Here is a 26686-nt window from a genome sequence, read left to right as displayed (position 1 = left end):
TTGCTGCGCCAGCTACACCAGGGAGCTCAGGGACATCTTACTGTGCCCATTATATCCAGGGGAAAAAGGAAAACTTTTTTTTTTCCACTTGACTTGGCTTAGAGTTGGGGATCTGCAGCCTTTGAAAGGGACCTGCTTAGGAGCTGTTCTATCCCAGAGCATCCACATGAAAAGGTGGAAAACCCCTGTGTGAGATGGGCCTCTGAACACTGCTGTGCTCCCAGGCCCTGTGGGGCTCCAGGAGAGCTTTGCAAACCATCACCTACAGATATAATCTCCTGCTCCTCAGGCACATTTCTCCATAAACAAAACAGAAAAGGGATGAGAGGATCAATGGTGATTCCTTATTTTTATTTGGATGCAAACAGAGCCACAGCACAAGATCTGTGCAGATAAATATTATTCCTGGGGGAAAGTAGGCAGCTGTAAAAAAAAAACCAACAAGACTTTATGAGTCTGGGGGATTTTTTTCCTCTGCACCCCATATGGGGTGTAGAGAGCAATCCCTTTTCCTCCTCCAAGCTCTGGCTCCGAGGAGCTCAGCTGTGCTGTGTTCCTGTGCCAGGTGTGATTCCCAAAGCCCTTGGCAAGCAGGAGCTGCTCTGTTATTTGGTTTTTTACTGTTTCTTTATTAAAAAACTCCAGCCCCAGACAGGTTGCTCTGTTCAGTGCCTTCCTGGGGCCTCTGCTCACCCCTGGGATAAACAGCCCAACCTTTCCATCGCTCCCGTGTATTTCCAAGCCATCCCACCTGGATCTGATCCCAGACTGCTGCAGGTCTCCCACATCCTCGTCCTCCTCCTCCTGCAAAGCCCTGGCAGCTCCACGACTTTAATCTCCCATCTTCCTGGCAGCCAGCTGGGTGCTTTGCTAGCACTGCTGCTCCGAGCCTCCTCACCATCCAAGGAATCCAAGCCACAGCTGCCTGGGAAGATCTGCCCTCGGGAATGCTGGATTTTGGGAAAACCCCCCTGTTAAGCTTGCTTCTGCAAGTGCTTCCAAAGTCACTCCCTGCAGCTTGGAGCGTTGCTTATCTTGGAGAGAGGCTCTTTTCCAGAGCCTGAGAATCTCCAGGACCTGTGAATCTTCCCCCATCCAGACCAAGCTGAAGCTGCAGGATCCCCCCAGTTTTTCCAAGTGTTTCACCAGCTTTTCCCCCTCCTCTGCCTCCCAACAACCCATGATTGTCCGCGGCACAGGTGGGGCGGAAGACGTTTTTTCTCCTTCCCCGCTCCCTGCAATGGATGGGGATGAGCAGGGCTGAAGGTGGCTGGCACCTCTGGGATCATTTCCCAGCCCAGGAGCTCTCGGCCGGGCAGAAGAGCTGCCGCCCTCCCCGTTCCTGGATCAGCCACGTGTTTTATGGTTCTGATTATCACTTTTTCCCTTTTGGAGGAGGTTTAAGAGCAAGTGCTCAGAAAACAGTGTTGGTGCTTGGCAAGGCGACCGCGGAGCCCATCTGTTGCTTCTTACATCGTTCAGCTGCTCCCTGCTTCCCATGCCAGCCTGATTCCTGTTAAATGGAGCCTCCCCAGGTCAGCAGAGCCAAGCAGCTCCTAAATTAGCCGAGCCATTAATCAGGCCCGTTCGGGTTAGCGCAGGGTGTCTGCGCCCTCCCCCTCCCGCCCATAAATTAAGGAGGTTTTTAGATCTTCAAGGCTTCCCTGGAATCGCGTCCTTTGCGCCCTCCACCCCCTTGCCGGCGCTGGTGACAAGTACACACAGCTTAATTGGTTGGCATGGGAAAGGGCTGACATTAATTGGCTGTGCTTGGCACGCGGGCCCTCCGTGCCTCCCAGGGATCTTATCAATCCCATCTCGGCGAGCAGCGGCTCCCGAGCGCGGCTGCCAGGGAGATGGGGCTGATTCCTCCCTGCTGCTGCTGCTGCTGCTGGAAATTTGGGTTGGATTTGGCTGCGGATGAGCAGTTTCCCAGCCCGGCTGGCAACGCCCGCAGCGGCTGGGGAAGGATCCGCAGGCAACTCCTCCCTGGGGCTGGGATGGGATGGGGCGGGACGGGACACAGCTCCCGGGATATCGCACCCGAGTAAGGAGCACTGGCATCCCTGCAGAGGCTGCTCCTGAAGGAAGAGGTGCGTGGATACCCCAAGAGCCTTCGGAGGCTGAGACCCCTCTCTCCTGCAGTTCTGTGCCTGTGGCAGCGGGAGAGGCGGGCCAGGGGTGGCACAGCTGGATTGTCACCCCCCCCCTCCAGAGGGAAAAGTCCCTCTCCTCCCCTCCAGGAGCTGCCTCCTCCAGCGTCTCCCACTGGGCAGGGCCTGAGGGAGCAGTTTTCTCCTGCCTTCCTTGAGCTTTCCTGGAGGTGCAGCCTGATTTCGGTTTAATCTATCCTGTACATTCCCTAATTTCAGTTTAATCCATCCCGTACACTCACATATCAGAAAATGAGCTGAAAATTCCCATTTTGGGAGCTGTGGATCCGTGTAGGGCTGTATGTGTTGGGTCTCTGACAAGTTCCAGTAGCCAGTTTAACTTCTTCTAAGGGACAAATTTCGTAGTTCCTGGCCCTGATTGTTTTCACATCCTTCCTTTTACCTGATTAATTCTTAACTCATCTTTGTCATTAACTGTGAAAGACAGCAGCTGTCCCCCTCTCCAACAACCCCTGCCTCATCAGGGAGCAGAGCTGGTGCTGGGATGAACAGGATGTTCCTGGTAGCGTTAACAATAAAAACATCATTTGATGCCTTTTTTATGACCTGCTTATGACTCTCTGCCTTCCCTCTATTTATTTAATTGGGGCCGAAATGGCCCCAAATCCCTCCCTGGTGCCATCAGTGGCTCTGTCTCAGTATTGGTGTCTGCATTTAATGGGGCTTGGAGAGTTTGGGATTGCCAAACCAAAGAAAAACCCAGCGAGGGCTCAGGTGGATTTGCTGTTGGATTGGTGTTTGTTCCAATTCTAATTTCTATCGATCACCTCTGGAAGTGGTGGCGGTTCTCTAATCCAAGTGTGCAAAGTCTTCTTTTCTACGTTTTTTGAATTGAACTCGTAATTTATTCAAGTTTTTGGGGCTGAAAATGGAAAAAGTCAGCGGAAGAGAGAAAGAACAGGGTCACGTCGTCCTCCAGGTCCTCCTGCCCCCGGCTCTGCCCTTCGCCCTTTCACATCCAGGGAACTGGTGGCAATTCGGAACAAAGCCCTCAGGAGGCTGAAGAGGCGACGATAATCGGGCTTTTCACACCTTTTTATGAAAAGAAAGTTTGCGGGAAGGGAGGAAAAAAGGAGCTCTTGATGGCTCGTAAAAGCTGTCATCGGGCTTTTGCCTTCCATGGAGCGGGAAGGGACGGGGATGTTGGGAATGCCCAGCCAGGAGCGAAGGTTCCCTGCAAGGCTTAACTTCGTCCTTGCACGAAAGGCAAAGAAACGCAGGACGTGCCCCGGAAGTGGAGATTTCCAGGGAATTGCAGGGGAACTTTTTACTGGGAGCGTGCTAAAACACGGCACAGCGTGCCCAGAGCAGCTGCGGCTGCCCCACCCCTGGAAGTGTCCCAGGCCAGGCTGGACGGGGCTTGGAGCAACCTGGGATAGGGGAAGGTGTCCTTGCTCATGGCAGGGGATGGAACAGGATGAGCCTTAAGATCCCTTCGGACCCAAACCATCCCGGGATTCAGTGGATTTTCAGCGGGAATACAGCATCCCTCCATCCAGTGCAGCGATGGTGTCACCTGATGCCACCTCCTTAAGCGAAAACCTCAGTCACAAACCCCCCTCCACCTCCTGCTGGAGATCTGGAGCACCCCCGAGCCCCCTCAGCCCCCTCCCAGACCCTCAGTCTCCTTTCCAAGGCACAGAGGCCTTTTCCCATGGCCAAATCCTGCACCAAAGACGGACAAACTCCCTAAATCCCCTCTCCTGCGGCTCTCCCTCTGGGGGATGGGATCTCAGCCTGACTTCACTGCAGGGAAGTTCAGCCGTATTCCGCTGAAGTTCTGCTTTGTTCACATGAACCCTGTGCTGTGAGCAGCCTCCCTGCTCCGCAGTGTTTATGGATTCCAGCTATTTGCAGGATGCTGTCATCCCTCCCTTTAGCTGCTGCTCGCTTGGAATAGGCAGATGCTGCTCTTAAAACCTTTCTGCCTGCATTTCTCCAGCCTCTCAATTCCTCCAACCTCTGGGTCATTACAGCCTCCCCTTCCATCCTTCTCGGTGTCTCAGCATCTTTTTAGGGATGAGATCCTCAAGGAACGTCCCACAGCCCCCTGTTTAATCCTCCCTCTCCAGCCCAGTATAAACACCCAGAACGTGTGTACAGAATACAGCCCTAAATCCTTGCTGGAAGCTTTTCCGCTCTGGCCACAATGATCTCCCCTGAGCAGTGACTGAGAAGGAGCACCTGGTGCCAGTGACAGCTCTGGGCGGTCCCTGGACCGCACCCAAGGGCTGATGGCAGTGCCAAGGAAGGACGTGTGACAGCAAGGGAGACTCTCCTCGTTGCCTCAGCCCTGCTTTGGTGCTGGACTTCAGTGGGAGCAGCTTTTCTGGGGAGGAATGGGAGATGAGTTCTTCGGTTTGGAAGTTGGATGGTGCTGTAGGAACATCTCCCAAAGGAAAAGGCTCTCCCAGCATCTCCCCAGACTCCAAGGCTGTGATTCCTGCAGCTGCAGGAAGCTCCGACTGGAAGCTGGAGAAAGCCATGTTTAAAACTTAAAGCCTTGGAATTGCAGGTTTGGCTTTGCATCACCGGCTGCGTGCAGGGAGACATTTGGGAATCAGGTGGGTGCTGCCCTCGGTTTGTGCAGCACTGAGTGATTGGGGGGTTGGTTTTCATTGCATCCTGGTTTTGTAATTTCAGGAGAAAAGCATCCAGGCAGCCTTGGCTTGTGGTCCTCCCCCGTGGTGGGTGCAGGTCTGGGGTGTGGCACCGGGACAGGTGAGTGGCAGTGATGTCCTTCCCAATGCTCTGTCACCATGTGCCAGCACTGATTTCTTGGCTACCTCATCCCTGGAATTGTCCCAGGCCAGGCTGGATGGGGCTTGGAGCAACCTGGGCTAGTGGAAGGTGTTCCTGCCCATGGCTGGGGGTGGAAGACGATGGGCCTTAAGGTCCCTCCCAACCCAAACCTGTCTGGGGTTAAATCCATGATTATTGTGTGGAGGAACTGCTATCCAATGTGGGAGAAATATCTCTTGGTGCTTGAAAATCCCAAATTTTGCATTCCTGGGAGCATAACTTCTTTGTCACTAAGCCTGGAACCTTTGCTGACAGAGAGAGGCTGAGCCCACAGGAATACGACATTCCAGAGGTCATGGAGCACTAATCCGCCCCTCTCCCTCGTTGCAGGTTGGTCTGGTCCTGCTCCCTGGAGCTCAGCAAGGCAGGGAGGGCTCCTGGCCCCGTCCCCTTCTCCAAGGGAAGTGCTGGGAAATGTTCTTTCCCGGGTGGGAATGGCACACAGACAGATTAACATCTCCAAAAGCCATGGAGATGCTTTGGGATTTTGCATCACACAGATTTCCCCGGAAAAAACAGGAAGTTGGGATGACCCCTTCCTGCACTGCTGCACACACAGAGCGCTCAGGTGAGTTTTACTGGAAAAAATGAAATATATTTATTCCTTCCTAATGCAGTTTTTAACCTCTGCCCTAAATTGCAGTGGGATATAAAATCAGATAGGATCTCTTGCTATTCATGATTCCTTGTTTTCCACCAGATCCTCCTGTTAAACCACTCTGCTGTTGCAATGCTGAGATGTTATTGCAGACAAGTGACCGGGCCTGAGCATTCCAAATGTCTGGCTAATGAGGAATGAAAGTAGTTCCCAACAGGAGAACTGAAGGCACTGGAGGGAGTTAAATCCGAGGGAAAGCAAAAACCCTGGAGTGTGTGGCTGGAGTCTGTGACCGGAGTGTGACTGCACTGACTTTTATCCATCTGACATAGAAGTTAATCACTATTTTATTTTATAAATCTTTATAATATCCCAAGTTCTCTTTGGGAGTAGCAATGGTCTTCCCTGTCCCAGCAGGTGAGTGCGGGAATTCACTGCGCAGTGGAAGCCAGAGACTCTGCTGATGTTTGAGTTCATGGATTTCGTGAGCAAAGTTGTCCAAGGCACCTATTTTGTGAAGGATTCGCCCTCATCCGGGGAAAAAAAAAGGCAAGCTGGAGCAGAGGGGAAATCTCTCCCTTTCCCTCCACTTGTGCAATTAGGGAGGGTTTTCTTTGAGCCTGGGCTTAATTGCACTTCCATTGGCAGCTCCAGCAGTCCCTGCCTGTGTTTGGAATGAGCTCCCCACTGCAGGCTGGTTTAGCTGAGCACCTCAGTGTGACTGGCAATTAAATCCTTTTCAGGGAGAATTATCCCTGTTTTCCAGTGTGTTCCCTCCCTCCTTCGCCTTGCTCTGCCTTTTGCGTTTCCTAATATTCCTTCAGCTCCTTAGCTCTTGCAAAAGCCCCTTGCTGAACTGTTTGTCTCCTCCCTCGGTGAGATTCGTGGCTTTGGGAGAGCAGCTGGCTTTTCCCGCTGACCAGGATGGTCCTGAGGCTGCAGCAGTTCTGCCCGGCTTTTAGGGAATAAAGGAGGAGTCGAGGAAAGAAAAAAAAAAAGGGATGAAGAGAGCAAAGCAGGGTGAAGTGAGCCCAGTGGTAAATCCATCCCTGGAGCTGCGGTGCAGGCAGGAAATGATCTCTTAACACCATGCACCTGCATCCCGGGAAGAGCATCCAAAAGGGGCCCAAGCCGGCGGCAGGGTCCACAGGAATGGCGCTCCCGACTCCAACTGCTGGGAGTTTTAAGACTCCTTGGCCAACTTCAACCCTCCCTCGGCTTCTGGTTCCTGCCTCCCTGTGCCTCTGCCAGATGTGCTCTCCCTTTCCTTATCCTATGGTAAATGAAGCAGCTGTTGAAAAGTATTATGGAAGCTGGGACCGGTGGAGCGCTGGGAAGCTGCGAAACTGGGATGGTGGGATGCTGGCAGCACCCTGGTGTCCTGCACGAAAGCCCCTGTGGTTCAATGCCCGCAGCACGGCTGGCACTTGGAGAGAGCGATGCTGCCGAGGGGCTTCTGGCATCCAAATCCAGTCTGGATCCATCAAACCCAGCATCTCACAGCTCTCCCACTATCCCATGCCAAAGCTCCTCGTCAGGAAGAAATAAATGTGGAGACAGATGAAAAAGTGCTTATCCCAAGGCCGGGATGCGGCGCTGGGCGCCGGCGCGGAGCCTCCCTGCCTTAACCGCGCACGGCAGCGGGGTGGGAATGGCTGGAGAGGAACATCCACAGTCCCGAAACCTGAGGGAATGTCCTGCCCAGCCAGGAATGCGGGCGGGCTCCCGGCAGGTGGGAGGGCGTCGCGTCTCTGCGCTCATTAGTCCTGGAGCTCATTAGTCCCTGCGCTCATTAACACGGCCGGGGCTGACGCATTTCAGGTGCCACCCGGAGCACAGGTTGGACCAGGTCTGCTGGCTCGGGAGCGACACAAATGAAAGCTTCCGTCAGGATCCGGCATTGAGGGTTCTCCCTGACCTTGGAGGATTCGATGTGACTTGACAGTCTGGGAAGTGAAATCACCCAGCAAGGGGAGCCCCAGCAAGGCCGGCTCACCCGCTCAGGGAGAAATGCACTCCCTGTAAATCCCAGGGAAGGTTTCCAAGGGAATTTCCCTGTTCTTTCCAGCACAGGCAGTGTCTCCACGACCAGCCGCTGCCTGCTGAGCACACCTTGCCCTCTCCTCCAGGGACCCAGCTGCTCACAAACAGGGTCCTGCCCCGGCTCAGCGCTGTGAGTCCACGGTGGGGTCAGTGCTCCCAAATTCCCTGCGCTCCCCTCCCCACCCTCCAGATGAGGAGGAAGAAAGGGGTCAGAGCGCCTTTGGCAGCTGAGACCTAAAGCTTGGAAAGGCCTGAAAGCAATTCCCCGCAGCTGCTGCCGCAGCAGCTCCAGCCCAAGCCGGGGCAGGACTGTTCAGATTCCAGCGGGATGGGAGAGGTGTTTTCTCCAGGCTCGCTCCCCCTGCCCCGCGGGGGGTTCTAACGAGGCGATTGTGGGATTTAAATCCATGATGGTGGGATTAGGCGTTCCTCAGCCGAGACTGTTCCGCATTCTTTCCCCCTGATTTGCCACTCTCGTTCCCGCACCAGAAACCAGCTCAGCTCAGCTCCCTTCCAAGCTCCGGCGCTGGAACTTTCCAGCCTCAGCCCCGCGTCCTTCCCAGCGTTTGTGCCTTGATTTAATGCTTTGATTTGAAAGTTATTTTTTACAATAAGAGAGAGACGGGCCCTGCCAAGAAAAGCAGTTTCATAAAATGCTGAACATGACTTGCATTCTGTAATTGCAAACCTGAGAGACTCGGGGTAATTGACATTTTGGATGGATTGCAGGGGATCGTATTTAATCCTGAAAAGCAGGTTCCAGGCACAGGAGGAATTGCCAAGCCAAACTCAGCCTCCTCACCGGGCTCTGACCATAACTCATTCCCAAATCCAGCCAGCCCAGTCCTGAACCTAAATGTTTACATTTTTGATTTGCTAAGACAACATTCCTGGGTCACCGAAACGCTTTGTCAGGGAAGGGCTGCAGGAGACAGCGGGAATTAGTGATGCGCAGCTCTGGTGGGATGTGTGAGGGATGTTGGTGCTTCCCAGGATCACAGATCCCAGATTCATCCACGTTGGAAAAGATCTCCAGGATCATCGAGTCCAACCTCTGGCTGATCCCCACCAGAGCAGTGAGTGCCATATCCAGGCATTCCTAGGACACCTCCAGGGATGGGCACTCCAAACCTCCCTGGGCTCTTCTAATGCCTGCCTGCCCTTTCCTTGAAGAAGAGAATCCATGGAGAATCGTGTCCATATCCTGATATCCAGGGGATGTCAGTGAGGTTTTGCCATCTCCCTATGGGTTCTGATCCTGTTTGGGGGAGGCAGGACTAAATGTGTGTCCCATTCCATGGAGGTGATTCCTGAGTGGTGGAGAGGTGTGTGATGGACTTGAAGCTGCTGGGAGCTCCATCCATGAGTGTGGGAAATTCCATAAATGTGGGAGCGGACACAAATGAAATTCCATGGAAGAATGACTCAGTGCCTGTGTATTTCTGTCAGTTCTGACTCCGTGCGTGGGTAATTTTATAAACATGTGGGATGCGGCCGAGGCTCGGGAAGCGCGTTGGAAGCGGGAGCCAAACTTCCAAGTTTGGCTTCCAAGCAAAGCCAGGGCTTCTCCTTTTCCTTTGTCTCCAAGTGCAGCTCCTGTAACGGATCTGCCCCCCATTAGCGTGGTTTACAGCCTGGCTATAAACATTTGCTTCTGTTTGAAAAGCAACAAATATCAGCGGAAATCTGTTCCCAGCTTCCTGCATCCCGGTAAAGGATCCCAGGGAAGTGTTTCAAGGCCAGCCCTCTCCTTGCAAGCGGAGTGTTTACATTGCTGTAGGTTTTGGTGGAGCAAACATTTCCAATGGTGCAAATGGAAAGAAAACAGAAAACCCAGGAATGTCAGAGGGAATTACACACCCCTGACCGTGGAAATGAAGACGCAGCTCCCAAATCCATGGGCTGAGTTCCTTTTGGATTGGGATGGATTTGAGCTTGGTGACTCATGCTGGATGGGGCCGGAGGTTTGAACTGATCACCTTTGAGATGTCCTGGAAGGGCTGAAGGGGGCTGGAGTGGTTTCTCGAGAGCGAGGCCACAAGCACTGGGCCAGGCTGGTTGTTCCACCTCTTGTAGCCACTCACAGGATTCAGGCAGGGGTAGGATGGGGTTGGATTTGGTGCTGTGTGCTGGAAATAATAGAATTATAGAATCCCGGGATGGTTTGGGTCAGAAGGGAGCCTAAAGATCACCTCCTTCCACTCCCTGCTATGGGCAGGGACACCTTCCACTATCCCAGGCTGCTCCAGCCTGGCCTTGGACACTTCCAGGGATCCAGGGGCAGCCACAGCTTCTCTGGGCACCCTGTGCCGGGGCCTCCCCACCCTCACAGGGAAGGATTTCTTCCCAATATCCAATCCCTCCTTCCTGCCATTAATGCCCTTTACCCTGGGCATGTTGGAGAAGGAGCTCCCCTTCCCCTCTCCAGGGCAGATTTTCCAGCCCAGTTTGGGGACAGTGCGGGGGTCAAGGCTGGCAGTGCTGGGAACGGGTGATTATTTACCCAGCTGCACATCTTCATTCATCCCATGCCCGTTGTTGTTCGCAGTTTGCATATTCCATTGTGGAAGCGGGATGCTGGGGAGGCATTGGGAAGCGGGGGGAGCCGTGGCCACGGCTGGGGGCACTGGGCTTGCTCCGTTCTCCCGGCGGCAGCGGGAACCCGTGGCTGTCGGGACATCCACATCTGGTCCCGATTTGTGGACAATGGAGCACCAGCCCCTGGCTGCACACGGATGAGCTGTGACAACTTGACAGCCTGCCCAGGAATTCCGACCCAGCCACTCCTATCCGAAGCCATCAGCGCTGGCTGAGCCAACACTGGAAGCAGGGCGGTGAATCATCATTTCAAAGGGAGGGAAAGAAGAGTTGCCTCTTTTTTTGGAATTTGGGATGAGCGGCGTCAGAGCCTCCCTCCATCTGGCCAGAGCGGTTTTGGGAGCAGCAGCACAGGAGCTGGGATGCTGCAAAGTAGGGCAGGATGCTGCTTTTGGATGTTCCCTGCATTGTGCTCCTGGATGGTCCTTAAATGTCCCCTTGGCCCTGGAGCAGCCAGGGCGTGGCAGCAGCTCTGTCCAGCCTTTCCCTACCTGCGGACAGGGAGGCAGAGAGGGGCTGTCCTCCTCCTCCTCTTCTTCCTCCTTCTGCTCCTCAGGTGCCCCATCCCAGTTCTGTGCTCTCTGGGGCCCTGCTCAGCCCCCGGGAGGGATGAGGGCAGGATGGTGTTTGACCTCTGCAGCTCATTCTGGAAGAAAACCTCTGCTCCTGCTCTCAGCTAACCTGCAGAATGTGATTCTGCCTCCCTCCCTCCATCCATCCATCCATCCATCCATGGATCCCATCCCACAATCCCATGAAGAGCAGTGCAGCAGGGTGAGCTCTGTCCCTGCAGGAGGTGACCAGTTCCTGGGTCACGTCTGTGTCTCCTCAGCCCCTCTTCAGGCTCAGGACCTCTGCCTCAGTCTCACTGAGTGCTGCTCACCCGGTTCCCTTCCAGAGCACCCTGCTGAAGGACAGCAGAGCCTGGGGAAGGACGAGGATCTCCCTGCTCCGTGAGGATGCTCCGGATCCCTTCCCTCCCCCAGCACAGCCAGCGGGTGTAAAGTAGGGCTGAGCCAGCCTGACAAAATGCAAGGGACCTAAATTGCATTACCTGGCTCAGGAGCTGGGGCTGTGACCTTGGGGATTAATTAGATAAACAATCCCCTTGCACAGAGCCTTCTCTAAATGTCCCAGCAAGGCCCCATTAAGGATTCTGCTGTCACTAACCTCAGCCCTCAGTGATTTAATTAGACAATTAGAGGGTGCTTGGGAATGCTCTGTAGTACCCAGAGATATTAATGCCGTTTGTATTTATATTTAATGACATTGCAGAAGGGACTTTAATTATTCTTTCTTGTCTTTAAACTTCCAAGCAGGAAATTCTCCTCTGACTTCAGCAGCCTCTTGCAGGTGCTGTCACAAACATCGTGTCCCAGGGCCAGAACTCTTTTCCATTGTTCCTTGGCAGCTGGGTTGTTCCTTGGGATGGCACGGGATCCTACAGGAGGAGCAGGAACAAGCCCTGGTCTGGCACCGAGCAGGGTGAAGAACGGGGAGTGTCCCCTGGCTGTGCAGACAGAGGTTTTGTGGGGCTCTTCAGGATGGTAAAATCCATGGAAGGTTCGATAACTGCCCATGGAAGAGCCACCAGCACATTCCCTGATCCTTGGCATGCTGTAAAGAGCAGGATGTTTCCTGGCACGGCAAGAGAGGGATTTGATAAATGAGGCAAACAAAGCCCATCCTCACTCAGGTCCTTGGCAGCCTCCGAGTCACCCGGAATATCCAGTAAAATCTGGGGACAGCCTCCAGCTCCCAACAGCTGCAGCCTCAGTTGGGATCTGAGCTGGAATTCCTGCAGGAGCAGAGGCTGGAAAGGCTTTGTCGCGGCCCCAGGCAGCTCCCAGCCTCCTCCTCGCCCTCACCAGCGTGGCCCTTCCTTCCTGCCCTCCCAAAGATGCCATCCTTGCAATCTCTTCCAATAATTGTGTTTTCCCTGGATTACAGCCCCAGTAATACAATTAAGCCTAAATAATACAGATGAAGTGGAGAATAATTTGATTTGCCAACTAATGTTTGAGTCAAGGGGTTTTTTTCCCCTGTTTTCCTGAGTCTACAGTTGACAAATCCCACAGCCATTCCCCTCTTCCCGTCCTTCAATGAGACGTGGACACAGAGGAATGATTCATCACAGGAGACGCATCCAGCCTGCTGAAAAACACGGATGTTTGTGTTGGTTTATGCATGGAAGGGGTGGAATCCCCCTGGGAGCTCCTCGAGGCAGTGAAAGGGATTGTCTTGGATAATCAAAGACAATGAGGGAAAGTGGGGTCAATGATCCATTTGACAAAAGCAGAAGGCAGAGGATGCAGGGAGCAATTCCAGAGCTGGGGATGTGACAAGAGGCTGCTGCCAGGAGCCATCTGGCCAGAGGGGAGAGGGGGAGCACCAGCCTGTGGAACGGGCGCCTTGGGAACAGAGCCTTCACACCTGGAGCCTCCGGGCACGGCACGGCCCTGCCGGGGCCGCGCTCCGCACGCTGCGTTCCCTGGGACAGCATGGGACATTCCATGGGACAGAGCCACCGCTGGCCTCCAAAGGCATGAAAAAACCTTTGGAACACCAAGCGTAGGTGCTGGGCTGTGGCCTGCTTTTCCGGGAGCTGACTGACTGGAGATAGACCTGGCGAGTGGTTTCGGAAGGGAGTCACTCAGGGTCACGGCTTTGGAACGTTCTGCTGCTCTTTTCCATTTGCAAAGGGTAAAACTATGAGAGAGGAGCTGGAACAACCTGTGTAAATAAGGAATAAGAAAGGAAAAATAAAACTGCGGGGAGCAGCTTCCTCCTGGGTGCTTTTCTCTGCCTTTTTAAGGCAAATCTGCTGCTGGCCCTCAGCACCTCCCAGCTGCCCCCAAGCCCCACTGTCCCAGCAAGCCAGGAGCCAGTTCATGCTCAGGCTACACCTGGGGATGAGCCGATTTCCAGGGATATGAGGGATCTCTGCATAAAAGCGATGTGGCAGGGGCCAGGCTGGGCCAGCTCTGGAGGGGGTTCCGGTGGAATAGTCCCTAAATCCTTTTTATTCCTCGTTTACTAAAAGATGCTAAGAAAAAAACCAAAAATATGTGGCTTTGGGAGGATGCCCCAAGTTCAGAGCCTGGCCTGCTCTGATATCCCATTTATTTGGAAGGGTTAATGCTGGTCCAGGCCACATTCCTGCCTCCATCCCAGGCAGAGCAGCAGTCGGGGTTAGGTGATGGCAGGGGAAATGCTAGGATGCTTCATTCCAAGTAGATGTGCTCTCCAGGCTGCCAGACAGGGAAGGAAATTGGAAAAATAATCCCTTTCATGTGGGTTTTGGTCCTTTTTGTGAGGAGTCAGGCCAGGATTAGCTGTCCCTCTGGAAAAGGGCCATGGAGCAGGAGCTCTCCTGATAGGGGCCCAGCTGGAGCCAGGGGAGGGCAGGGAGGTAGCGGGGGGCTCAGGGGGGGCTCCCAGTGCTCCCAGTGTGCAGGCAGGCAGGGCCCCCTCTGCCAGACCTGATTTTCCATGTCCTGGAAAAGCCCATGGCCAGACCTGGAGCTTTGTGGGCCCTGGAAAAGCTGGAGCAGCCCCTGTGCTGAGCAGGACACGGGCACTGCTGGGGGTTCGGGCTGGGACAGCCCCGTGTCCCTCGGCTGTGATGGTGGTGTCCCCACACCCAGCTCATCCCAGCAGTGAGAAGATCCCAGGATCTGGACCGGCAGAGCTCGAGGGGAGCCTGTTCTGAAGGGAGATGGATGCAGCCGCCCCCCTCAGGAAGACAAGGTGGTTCCTTGGAGGACAATTGCTCCCTGTCCATAGCAGGGAGCTGGAATGAGATGATCCCTAAGGTCCCTCCCAACCCAATGCAGTCTGTGATTCCATGGCAAGGGAGCTCAGCTGTGCATGGATGGAAGGGGCTTGGAGCCAAGGAAAGGTGCTTGGGAAAGCCGGAGTTGTTCCCTGATGGAGGTGCAGGGAGGGTGCTGATGTCCCGGGAACATCTGCCTGGGATTCCAAGTGCAGCTCAGGGCTCTTCTGTCACCTAGGCTTGGCTTAAAAATGATGTGTGTTCCCCCTCATTCAACTACAGCTGAGAAATAGCCCAGAGCAGCGTGGGGAGGGAATGAAATCCAGCCTGAAGGAGGGATGGGGAGGTTCCCCAGCAGGAATTAGCTCCTGCACGAGGCACAGAGTCCGTGCTCAGCTCTCCAGAGAGAGCCATTGCAGCAGGGATGGAGGGTGTCCAGCAGGGCTGGAATGATGGATGAGGAGAAGAATGAGGAGGAAAGGCTGAAATGAGCAGTTTCATCCACTCCGGGGCTGTGCCAAAGCCCAGAACTCCTGGTTTTCCCTTGCATCCGTGCCGGGAGCCTGAGCTCTGCCGGACAAAGCAGCCCTTGGCCGTGCCTCGAGGGGCTCATCCAGAGATTCCTGGGGTGGGCTGGGGTGACCCAGGGCCTGTCCAAGCACACAGCGGCTCTGATGGACACACTCCAGCCCCTCCATGTCCGAGGCTGTTCTGTGGGAGCTCCGGGATTGTGATCCTGTCCCAAACACCGACCAAGGCAGCTGCACTGGGAATGCGGCTCCGCGGCGCTGGAGCCAGGGACTGGCTGCGTTTGTGAAGATGAGGCATCAATTCTCTGTTCTCCCTCCAGGCTGGAGCTGCTCCCTGCTTCCCAGCCCAGCCGCCCCTGGACTCAGCTGCCCACCCCCTTTCTCACCTGTGGAGCCTCTCCCAGTCAGGCTTGGATGGATTTCCCGAAGGAGCAGAGCCCTGGGGCCCTGCAGCTGGGGACCATGGATTAACAACCACAGCGGACAGCTCTGCCAGCTGGGGACATCTGGGAACCTCCCCAGCTGAATGTCACCCCTGGCCTGTGCTGGTCCTTGGGGGAAGCAGGGGAGGGACAGCACCGTGCACTGGGGACATGGAGCTCCTCAGCAGTGGGGTGGCTGGGGGAGCCAAAATCCCCCAATCCTCTCCCACATCCACGGCCAAACCTTCCCCAGCCCCCTCTGGTGTGGGGGCTGCAGGAAGGCTGGAGGGGGACCCCGGAGCTTTGTCCGTGCTGTGCTCCAAGAAAGGGGCTGGAGGCACAGCAGGATTTGTCCTCCAGGCAGGACCAAACCTCTCCCTCCATGGCAGCTGCTGTCCCTCCCATTTTCCTCCTGGCAGCTAAGTTGTTAATAAGCCTCCTTTTCTCGGAGTCCATCGAAATGACTATTTTAAAACAACTACAGATGTGCTAAATTGGCTCAGCATAATAGGATGAGATGGAGAATAAAGGTTTCCCCAGTGGGCTGTCGCCAGCACAGGTAATTTATTACCTGGGTGGCTAATTACACGCTTCCCAGCTTTCCAGGGTGAAAACATCTTGATATTTCCTAGTTAAGGAGCCCTGACACGAGTGAAATGACCAGACATGTGAATAGGAAACGTGGTGATGAAGTACCTGCGAGCTGAAGAATGCAAAGGAAAAGGCATTCTGCAGCCAGGAAAAATGAACTGTGGGATTTCCCCCAGCACCTTGGGGGAGCGGGGAAGGGCTGCACCCCTCCACCGCCAGCCAATTCCTGCACTTTCTGCAGGAAAGCGGCTGCTAACTGAATTCCAAGCTGGGAAAAAAAAACCTCCCATAAGGGAGAGAGGAGAAAGAATTTCATGAGTTCTGCACATGCACTCGTGAGCTTTGGGGGCTGTTGGAAGGGGAAAGCTCCGTGGTCCTTCCCTCTGCCCAGGGCTGGCAGCCCCCCCTGGCCCTGCTGATGGATGTTCCTCTCCTTCCATCCAGGAAGGAGAAGCTCCCGCATGAGGAGCTCCCTCATTCCAGGAGAACCCTCGCATCTCCAGCCCCTCTCCACCCTGAGGAACCACCCCTTTCCCTGGTGTATTCCAGGCAATGCAGGTAGGAAACACATCTCCATTATCCCCTGGTTTGTTATTTGATTATAAAATGTGATGTTTGCTTGGTTAATTGCTTTGAGACAAGGTATCCTATAAAATACACACTCCGTGAACACAGCAAATGGGCCAATTTCCCCAGGATTTAAAATCGATGGCCTGGAGCAAATCCCATCCAGGAGAAAGATGCCTGGTGGAAGTGCCTGTGGCAGCCCACGGCCTCCAGCCACAGCGCGGGAGCTGGGTGTTCATGGAGGGTTGGCAACAGCGGGACCAAAAAAACCTTTGGAAAAGAGTTTCTTTTTCCCTGGACAACCTGGAGTGGTGGGATTGGGCTGGGTTGTGGGGTCAGTGCCTGCTGGGTGACCCATTCCTGTCACCAGCTTTGGAGGCTGCTCGTGGTGACCTGACCTTGTTGCATGGCCAGTGGAGGGGACAGAGCTCTGCTTGTCCCCAGGAGCTCACCCTGGGCTTGGATCTCCCTGTGAGGACAGGAAATGATCTCAGCTAAAATGGGATCCAGGCTTGCAGACCCCTGGGTGCTGTTTTAGCACCCAAAACCCACCCAGCAATGAGGATGTACCTGGTTCTCCTCGGGTGTTTCCCACCCAGTTCACCCTTCAAGATCCCCCTGTTTGCTGAAGGAAACTGCCCTGGAGATGGCACAGCTCCCAGGGAAACCTGAGCAGGCAACTTTCCTGGAAGCCACGGGAAGTTCCTGGAGCTCTTCACTCTCCTGACTTTACAGCAGGGGCAGGGACAGGGATGGCACTGTCTGGGAAGAGTCCCAGCTCATGCCTGGCTGTCTGCAGAGAGGGGAGCAGCAAATTCTGGTTTTTTTCTCTCGTGGGACCTCATTTCACAGCTGGCAGCAGGGAAGGATGGGGCTGGGTGGTGCCATGGCCAGGGGATGGATGCAGCTCCAGTGGCGCACAAAATATGGATCATAGAAACATTGGGTGGTTTGGGTTGGAAGGGACCTTAAAGCTCATCCCATCCCACCCCTGCCATGGGCAGGGACACCAGCCACTATCCCAGTTTGCTCCAAGCCTCGTCCATCCCTTGGACACTTCCAGGGATGCGAATCCATCCTGGGAATTCTGGGATAAGATTCCAGCTACTGTCACCTTGCAACACTGAAATTCTGAGTACTTTCCCCAAATCCCCCGGTTTTGTGCATCCCACGAGCTGGGGTGACCCCGGCTGTCTCTGGGAAGGGGATTGTTAGGGATAAAGGGAAGAGCAGGAAACGCGGTGTTCGGGGTATGAAAGGGGCCTCATTCCCAGGGATAAAAGGGAGGGATGTGTGTGCGTGTCTTTGGATCTGCAGCATCTCCCAAAGCTCGAGGTTTATGCTTCTTTATCCTTCGACTTCTTCCTTAATGAGAAATTAATTAGCCTTGTAGTTCCTGCTTGGGAACTTGTAAACACTCAGCGCTGCCTGTTGCTCCCCCCACCTGGGTCCCACCCGCCTTCCCTGTAGTCCAAGATATCTGACAAAAACACTCCCGAACAAAGCGTGCCGCTAATTCGGGGAATTATCGGCAGGCTGGAGCAGGGCTGAGATAATCGGCCGCAAATAGCGGCTGATTGCGCTTCCTCCGCGGCTGTCGCAGCTCCCTCCCACCCCCAGCGAGCGGCTCCGGGCCACCGGGCCGGGAAGTGACCGGCCTGGGGATGTCCTGGATGCCCCTGTGTGGGGGATGGTGCTGCTCGCTCCACTGCCTCGCTTCTGGGAAAAAGAAAGGAAAAGCAGTGATTGCTTTGCTGTCCTGGTTGTGGCGTCCTCACTGCCACGTCCTCACTGCCATGTCCTCACTGCCATGTCCTCACTGCCATGTCCTCACTGCCATGTCCCCACTGCCATGTCCTCGCTTCCATGTCCTCCTCCCACCTGGGCTCTGTGTTGTCCCTGTGCCACCCCGTGCCTTAAGCAGCTCCTGATGGTTCAGTCCATCCTGGGGGAGGAAGGTCAGCTCTGCAGCCCTTCACCAAGCCCAGCCGGAGGAATTCCTGGGCTCTGCCGCCTCATCCCAGCCTTTCTCCAGCCTCTCCAAGGCTACCCTCTTCCCTGCCAGTGGACACAGCGTCTCCTGCTCAGCAGAGAGCTGGAAGTGCACAATGGGAGCTGAGCATCCTCAGGAACACGTCCAGACCCATGGAAACACATCCCTGACACAGCACAGGACCTGTCAGCAGGATGTGCTCCCAGAGCAGCCAGGGACTGGTAAAAGAGGTGGGAACAAGGCTGGGAAAATGGGCTCAGCCCAGTGGATCACATTGCTGGGACATACCCCGGATCCGTGGCACGGAGCAGGGGAAGCATCATCTTTGTGCCAGGACCTCATTCGTTTTCATTAAAATACCATTTTCCAAAGGGAGGAGTTTAATTGGCAGGGAAAGTGTGGGATTAATTGTTGCAAAGGAGTGCTCTGAGGCCACAGGGCAGCAAAGAGCATGAGCCGTGTACAAACCCCAGCATGGGGCAGTGATGGGGCACTTCCCATTCCCACTGAGCCAAGGAGAATGGACCCTGTATCCAGAGCCTACAGATTTTATCCACTCCAGCAAAACCAGGCTGCTTTGCCCCAAAATCACTGTCAAGGGACAGCTTTGCTGCCTTGAAGCCCAGCTCTGCTGCTGACACACTTTTCCCAGCACAGTCAGTGAACAGTCAAGGAGTTTCCTATCCGCAGGAAGGTGGATCCCACGAGCAGGTTTGGTGGCGGGGAAGCCTCCTGATGCCTCCTGCTTCTTCCTCCTGTGCTGCTCAGCTGATGGGACAGAACGGGTTTGTGTCATTTCCTCGAGGAGGAAATGTGCTGTTCCAAAGAGGACTTGGAGCTCCTTCAGCAGTGAGTCATGACTTTGTGTATAAGCTAAACACTGGAGCAGAATCATAAATAAATAAAACTGCCTTCATAAACTGGAAATTAAACACATCCCGTCCTTGTTTGCGATGCACCATGATTCATGCTGCTGCTTCCTACTTCAAGGGTTATTTTAAACCAGGCTTTGCAGGCTCTTTGTGCCTTTTATCCATCCCTCGGTTTGCCCTGTGCTGCTGCTCGAGGAACGTTCTTTGATATGATATCAAATTCCGCCCTCGCGTTCCCTCTCCTCGTGCTGTGTCCTTGCAGGGCCGGTGGCAGTGACGGGCGTGAAGGTGCTGGGCTGGAGGCTGTGGGACATTCCCAGTTCACCAGCTCACCTGCATCTCCACACAAGGCTGAGGAAACGCTGCCCAGAGCAAGAGCCAGAGCTGGAATCTGTGCTCACACAGGGCTGACATCACTCCTTGCTGGAAGTGCTGATCCCACCTATTCCATTTCCCAGCCCCTCTCCCTCCCCCCTACAGCAGCAGCAGCATTTGAGCACACAAAGCTGGGTCAGGCACTTGACGGCAGAATAGAACCATGGAATCACAGGATCCTTTGGATTGGAAGTGGCTTTAAAGTTCATCCCATTCCACCCCCCTTCCACGATCCCCGGTTCCTCCAAGCCCCGTCCAACCTGGCCTCGAACACTTCCAGGGATGGGGCAGCCACAGCTTCTCTGGGCTGTGCCAGGGCCTCCCCACCCTCATCAAACCTTCCTGAAGATCAGATCTCATCGATTGCTATTTTTTTCTCACCGGGATGATTTCCAGCTGGATCAATTCCCGAGCCTGTCTCCCAAGGAACAGTGGGAGGAGCAGCTGAGATGTCACCACAGTGGATCTGTCACTCGAAGGAGAAGATGGGGAACGGCCCAATCTCTGCTGCCCAAAGCCTGTGCTCAGCTGCCCTGGGATCTCTCCTACCCTGGAATCCCTCCTGCCCCAAGATCCCTCCTGGCCTGGGATTCCCTCCTGGCCTGGGATTCCCCGCTGTCCTGGGATCCCTCCTGCCCTGCATTGTGCATCACCTGTAGAAGCACAAATCACTTACGTGTGCAGAGAGGTGAGGTGGTGCCTTGTACCCCAATCTCCCCCATCCTCCTCCTCACTCCAAACAGGATCTAGACACTGGATTAGACCAAAAATGCCATTCCCACGGTGCTGGATCTGTCCCAGATTTGACATTTCAAGTGGGAGCTGGCTGATGCTCAGAGCCACCGAGCCGAAACTCATCCTGTTCTGCCCCCACGGCTGTCCCCCACCTGAGCCCTGCAGCAGCGGTGACACCACGGGGGAGGCCCAGCAAGGATATTTTGGGATGTTTTGGCTCCTAATCCTGCCCCACCACGCCTGGGCTCCGGGGTGTCTGTGGAGCTCTGGGCTCAGGCGGCTCCGAGGGCTCGCTGGGTGAGGAGGTCACCTCAGGCATCTGGGGTCACCTTAGGGTTACCCTGCCCCTCATTTAGGCCAGGGCCAGCCCCTGGGCTGTGAGGAGGAGGGGGCTGAGTGACCTGTGAGCCATCGGTGTCTTTCTCCAGGTGGGATGTCCCACTCTGCCGCAGGATGGAGGGGCTTGGGCTGAGGCTGGCAGTCCTGGGAAGAGCCAGGTTGGATTCTCCTGGCTGGTGGTGCTGGGAGCCTTGGTGCATCCCAGGACAGGAGCTGGGAAGGCAGAGAGGGCCCAGAGAGTGGGCACAGCCCCTCCCACTGCGCAGCCAGCCTCATTCTTCTCCTTTAATCCAGGTATCCTCTTAAATCCAGGTATTTCCTCCTGCTTGTGCCATATCCTAGCCTCAAAGCACTGGGTTCCTCTCTTCCTTAAAGCTGACCCTCCCTGTGATTCCAGTGTGTCCAGAAACTGCAGAGATTTCGGTGCAGGAGGGTCCAACTCTCCCTCTCCAGTTAAAAACCTGCACTTCCCTGCTCCAACTCTCCCTCTCCAGTGAAATACCTGTGATTCCCTGTCTTGGCAGAGCTCAGCTGCTGGACCTGCTCCCTCCAAACCAGGCTGAACACGTCAAACAGGAACATTAACTAATTTTCCAGCTGTCTGGAGTTCTCGATCCATAAAACACACACTGATGTTACACCTTCCCACCTCGCCAAGGAGATACCAGCGATGCTGGGATTGCTGGGTTGGAGGGTTTTTTTTAAATGGGTTTTAGAACTTGGAGGAACTCCCTGCCAGGGGTGATTCTTCTGCAGGAGCTGCAATCTGGGGCTGCTCCCCAGGCTGCGTGGGTGTCACTCCTTGGCAAAGGTAGGACAAGGCGAGTGAGACCATTCCCAGCAGCAGCAGCTCCAACTGGTGCCATCCTGGAGCCAGGAGTCACAGAATTCCAGGATCGTTTGGGCTGGAAGGGACCTTATAGATCATCCAATTCCACCCCCTGCCATGGGCAGGGACAACTTCCACTAGCCCAGGTTGCTCCAAGCCCCATCCAGCCTGGCCTTGGGCACTGCCAGGGATGGGGCAGCCACAGCTTCACTGGGAAAACCATTCCAGGGCCTCACAACCCTCACAGTCTCCAGAGGGGGAGGTGGAACATCCCCAAACCTTGGACTCAGATCCGTCTGTTCCCTGCAGCAGCACTGAGATGCCCGAGGATCCCAGTCCATGCCGGTTGATCCCAGTTTTGGGTGGGATGCAGCATTAACTGGGCCAATTTGAATCCAGCTTTGAACCTGATTCCTCTCCGAGATTGTTTGGGATAGACCTGATGCTAAAGGGAACAGCAGAGAAAGCAGACTAAACACTCACTATTAAATAGCAAGTACTAATACGAGAGCCATTAAACACGAGCCCTCTGCTGCCTCTGGAGCAGCTGGAATTGGGGCTGCTCTCCCGCTGCCGGATCCTGGTGCTACCGAAAGCCAGGGCAGCCGCACGTGTATGGATCAAATTGCTGGAATGAAGGAGAAATTCCGCTTCCTGCTGCCAATCTTTCTGGCATTCCATCCTCTGCCCCTGCTCTCAGCCGAGGTGGGAGCAGACAGGTCCTTTTCCCTCGGGAGCTGTGGGACGGGGGGGGTGTGGCTGTCCAGCTCCTGGCTCTGGGAAGGTTGGCAGGGAGGCTTCTCCCCCAGCCTGCTGGAAAATTAGAGAAATCTTACTTTGTTTTGGGATGAATCCAAGAGGTTTTGATGTCCTGGGAGGGATCTGCTGGACATGCAAAAACTTCTCCTCTCTCTCTCTCCCCCCCAGAATTTCAAAGCCACCGCATTGGGATAAATCCAAGCGAGGGCTCTGGATGGTCACAGTGAAGGGGAGTGGACACAGAGCACCCGGGCTCAGGCCAGAGGTTTTCCAGCTGTGCTGGGAACAGCAGGGACAGGGAGGCGGTGGTGGAGGAAATCACCCAGAGCAGCCTGAAAGGAAAACCCCTGAGCTGGATCCCTGTTTGCTGCGTGCTTGTCCTGCACTTCCCTCACACCTCACTCTGGGTGAAATTCCAGGAGAAACAGGAGAACATCAGCAGCCAAGTTCCCCATGGGCTGTGTGCTGGGACAGTGAAGGAATGAGAGGCATCCGACCCCGTCCCTGAGCACGATCCCCATCCCATTTCCAGCAGCACTTGTGGCCCCGGATCCTTGCCCTTATCTGCCGAGCTTCTTCCCTTTCCCTGAGCCTCTTGGTTATCACTTCGGAGCAAACCTTCCACTTGACTTAACACTAACCAATGTCCCATCCACACATCTGTAATTCCTTACAAATTAGCCAGGGACGATGTCAGCCTTCCAGCCCTTCCCCCTTTGGGATCCGTGCTGGGAATGGAGCTGGGGCCCCTCTTGGTGCTCCCACCTCCTCCATGAGGTTCTGGAAAACATCCTTTCTTCCTTCCTCTTCTTTCCTCTCTCTCTCTTGCTAAAGGAATTTTTTGGGGTGTTTCAGTGAGGCAGCATCCCGAGGAACCAACATCCCAGCTCTGCAGAGGTGAGGGGTCTTCCCATGTCCTGCATCCCAAAAATTGGAGCAGCCTGGCTCTCCAAAGTGGCTCCTGCTGGCCCAGTAGCAGCCAGCCCCCAGGGCAGGGGTGACCTGTGCTGGGACAGGAGGGGCAGAGCCACTCCAAGCCCTCCCAGGGCCCGGCTCCAGCATCCCTGTGCCTGCTCCATGGACTTCAGCTTAGGAGCAAAGCAGTGGGAAGGCAGATGGATGATGGATTTGTCAGAGGGTTTTCATGAGGAAAACCTTCAAGCACTGGGTTCTGCTTCTGCTTCTGCCATCCCAGAAGTGCAACCTTCTGAGCAGAGGCTTCAAATCCTCCTGGAAGCACTCCCGTTGTCCAGCAATTCCCCCAGACTCGCGTTGTTAGGGATTCCTTTGTTCTGAGCTTTTCCATTTCCTGCAGCCTCTCGAGTGCCTGAGCACCAGCCACTGGGTACCTGCCATGGGAGCCTCGTTCCTGTGCCACTGAGTGCTGGAGGTGCTCTGGAGGCTGGGAAAATGAGGAATGGTCTGTGATGTTCCAGTGCAGAGAGGCCCTGTGCTGATCCCAGAGTTATTAGGGCTGGCAGGAAACTCCCCCAGCTCACCTGCTCCACTTTATCCTGCACATCAGGCTGGTAAACCATGCCTGTCAGATGTGTGCTTAGCCTTATCCTTGGATATCTCCGGGGAAAGCAATTCCGCAGCGTTCCACTGGCTGAACTCTTGTCAGAGCTATAAAGGTTTCCCTAATGTTTAACTTTCATTTTCTCCACTGCAACATAACCCCGTTATGAGGCTTTGAGCTCCTGGATGGCTCCTTTCCCCTAAGCCCCCGTTCCGAGGAGCTGGGAAGCACTGCCATGAACTGACTCCCCCTTGGCTCTGACACAGTTCCAGCCAATTCCCTTTAATTCGAGTTAAGGTAGGCAGAGTTTATGGGATCAGAGCAGGTTTTAAATGGGCTTAGGCAACACTTGAATGTCCTCTTGTGAGATGAGCTGGGCTGGGGAGCTGCTGCCCCAGCTGTGCCTCCTCCCCCTGGCTCGGGAATGAGGAGGGAGTGACCCCTCTGAGGGGCAGGTGGGCACCAGGGGGTCACCAGACCCACAGGGAGTCACCAGATCCATGGGGAAGGGTGACAGTGGGGAAATGAGGTCTCAGTGGGATTTGAGGGTCCTGCCTGGGGTTCTCTCCCCTCTCACCCCTCTGCACCAGCTGCCCTCCCTGTGGGCATCCACCCTGTCCTGGTACCAGTGACTGGAGTGGGAGGGATGTGCAGGGACACCCCCACATCCTGCCTGAGGAGAGGGGAATTTGCTGGATCCCAGCTCCCTTCCCTCAAAACCCCCTTTGTGGGCTCTTCCCAGCCTGGGCACATCCCAGGCTGCTGAAGAGGAGGGAAGGGGCAGGCAGGGGCTACCTGGAGTGGGGATGAGGGGCAGGTGGGGGCTGCACCCCCCGAAGTCATCTCCTGTTTCAGATGAGCTGGGATAACTCCTGGGATCCAAACAATGGAGAGAAGAGACTGGAATGGACCAGGGAAATGAGGAAATTCCAAACTCCCCAGATGAAAAACAGAGGGGAGAGGGGTTTTTGGCAGATGAAGCCGTTCCCGATGGCTGCATTTTGACAAGGATCCTCAAACCACCTGGAAACCCTTCCAAGGGAGGACAAGGTGGAACTCACGGCACCAACCCCCAGCTATTAACACGACTGCAGGATGAAGTAGGTCAATCCCCCCTGCCTGGTCCTGGAGGGGCTGAGCTCATTTCCTGCCATCCCAGAGGTTATCAGAGATGGGGAAATTGGGATGCAGGGATGGCACAGGTCAGAAAAGGTGCTGAAATCCACCAGGTGTGGTTGGAAAAGTGTGGGAGTGGGGAGCATGGGAAGGCAATGCTAGCAGGGCTGGGAGGGCAATTCTCTCCTTCCACCCACAGGCTCTCTTAAGCCCTCACCTGTCAATCATTCCCTTATTTCCATGAATCCTAAATCCACTTGCAGCTCCTTTCAATAAAACGGGAACACGCACCTTCCCGGAGTGAAACATATTAGAGCAGTTTGTCACCGCCTCATCCAGGAGGGATTAATTCCCAAATCATTTCCTGACATGTTTTATCGGCACTTATTAAAGCAGGAGCTGCGTTGGGCAATCCTTGGATAAACGGAGCCATAATTTAACACCTCCTCCGTCCTATTAGTGAGGAGCAGGATTTATTTTCTCACTGCAACTTTAATTATGGAGAACACACACAGGGGATGGAGGCAGCTGGATCCTGGAGGTTAAGGATGAATCCTGTGGAGCGCCCTGGGGCAAGGCACGGGATCTTCCCAGAGCTGCTGACTCACCTGTGGCTGGCGTGTCTTGCGATGTGACCTTGGGATCTGGGCCTCGCAAAGGTTGTTGTGGTGTTGTAGGGAGATGTGGAACACTGGGAATGCCAAGGCTGGCTGGATGCCTGGCTCTCGTGCCCTGGGGGAAGCTGAATTCTCCTGGCTCCCCATCGCTGAGCCAGCAACAGGAGAGACTTTCCAATGGAAGAGGAGTGCGGTCCCAAATCCCTGCTCAGCTGAGCAACTCGGAGTTGCCTGACTTTGAGTTCCCTGGAATCTGGCCGCTTTGTGGCTCACTGGACTGAGAGAACTGGGAAAATCTGTGCTACCTCCAGCCCTGCTCCTCCCCGAGGCTGGAATCTTTCCCCCAGCCTCTGCTCTTTCCACTTGCTTTGAGCACTTCCACTGCAGCTGGGAATTCTGCACAACCACCAAGGGTCCAGCACTGCTGGCTCCAGACCCTGCTCAGGTGGCTGTCAGAGGACTTGGAATCACAGGGACTGGGATTCCAGGTGGTTCCATGGCAGCGTGGCTCCCTGCTCCTGCAGCCTGTGTCCCTGGGGCAGAGCTGGCTGTGATCCCAGCCCATCGGGATGCTGGAAAACAGCACCAGGGAGGTAGAGAAACCCCAGGAACTGACCCAGGGCCTTCTGGAAAAGCTGGATCCCTCCTCCCATGGTGGGAGTTAATGACCCTCCTGGCAAATATCACCGGGAGCTTGTCAGGAATCCTCACGTTCCCCCGAGCACGCCGTGTTCCTGCTCTTTTCCATTAATTTATTTTCAGCTCTGGCAATTGTCTTTTAATTTCCGCACCTTTGTTCTCTCTCTGGGGGGTCTGGGGGCTGCCTCCAGCTCCTCAGTCGCATGCTGGTGAGACAGGGATGTGTCCAGTGGCTCTGGGAATGGGGATCAGAATCCAGGCCCTTGGACCATCTGAGCACCTGTTCCTGCTGCCCTCTCTCCAGGGAAAGCTCCAGGGCGCTTGGCACTGGTGCCAAGGGATGCAGGAAAGCTGTTCCTGTGGGAGGGCTGGGATCTGGAGGTGCTGGAGCAGCAAGGGATTGGGATGCTCCTCAAGGATCACTGCAAGCTGCAGAGAGAAACCAGCTGGATGCATCCACTGCTCCCTCACAGCCACTGCCATTCCAGGCACAATCCCGGATGGGGACAAATAATGATCCCTTATAAAACTCCAAATTCCAGAGCAGTTCAGGGCAGGGAGGGAGTGCAGAGGGAGGAGATGCTGGAACACCTCGGGCTGATGTCATTCCTTGCAGTTGGGAGCAGGAGAAACACAATCCAGTTCTGTTGCCCCCAGCAGAACAAAGGGGAAAGTGCGCACGGGAAGATTGGGAAAAGGGAAACAACAACAACCAACCCAAAGAACTCCAAAGTGAGAGAGGAGAGGAGAAAAATAGAAGAAAGAAAAAAATAGGCCAGACAAACCCATCCCC

Source organism: Corvus cornix, chromosome 4A, assembly GCF_000738735.6.
Source record: "Corvus cornix cornix isolate S_Up_H32 chromosome 4A, ASM73873v5, whole genome shotgun sequence".
In the NCBI taxonomy this organism is placed as follows: Eukaryota; Metazoa; Chordata; class Aves; order Passeriformes; family Corvidae; genus Corvus; species Corvus cornix.
Note: the sequence above shows the minus strand (reverse complement) of the source record.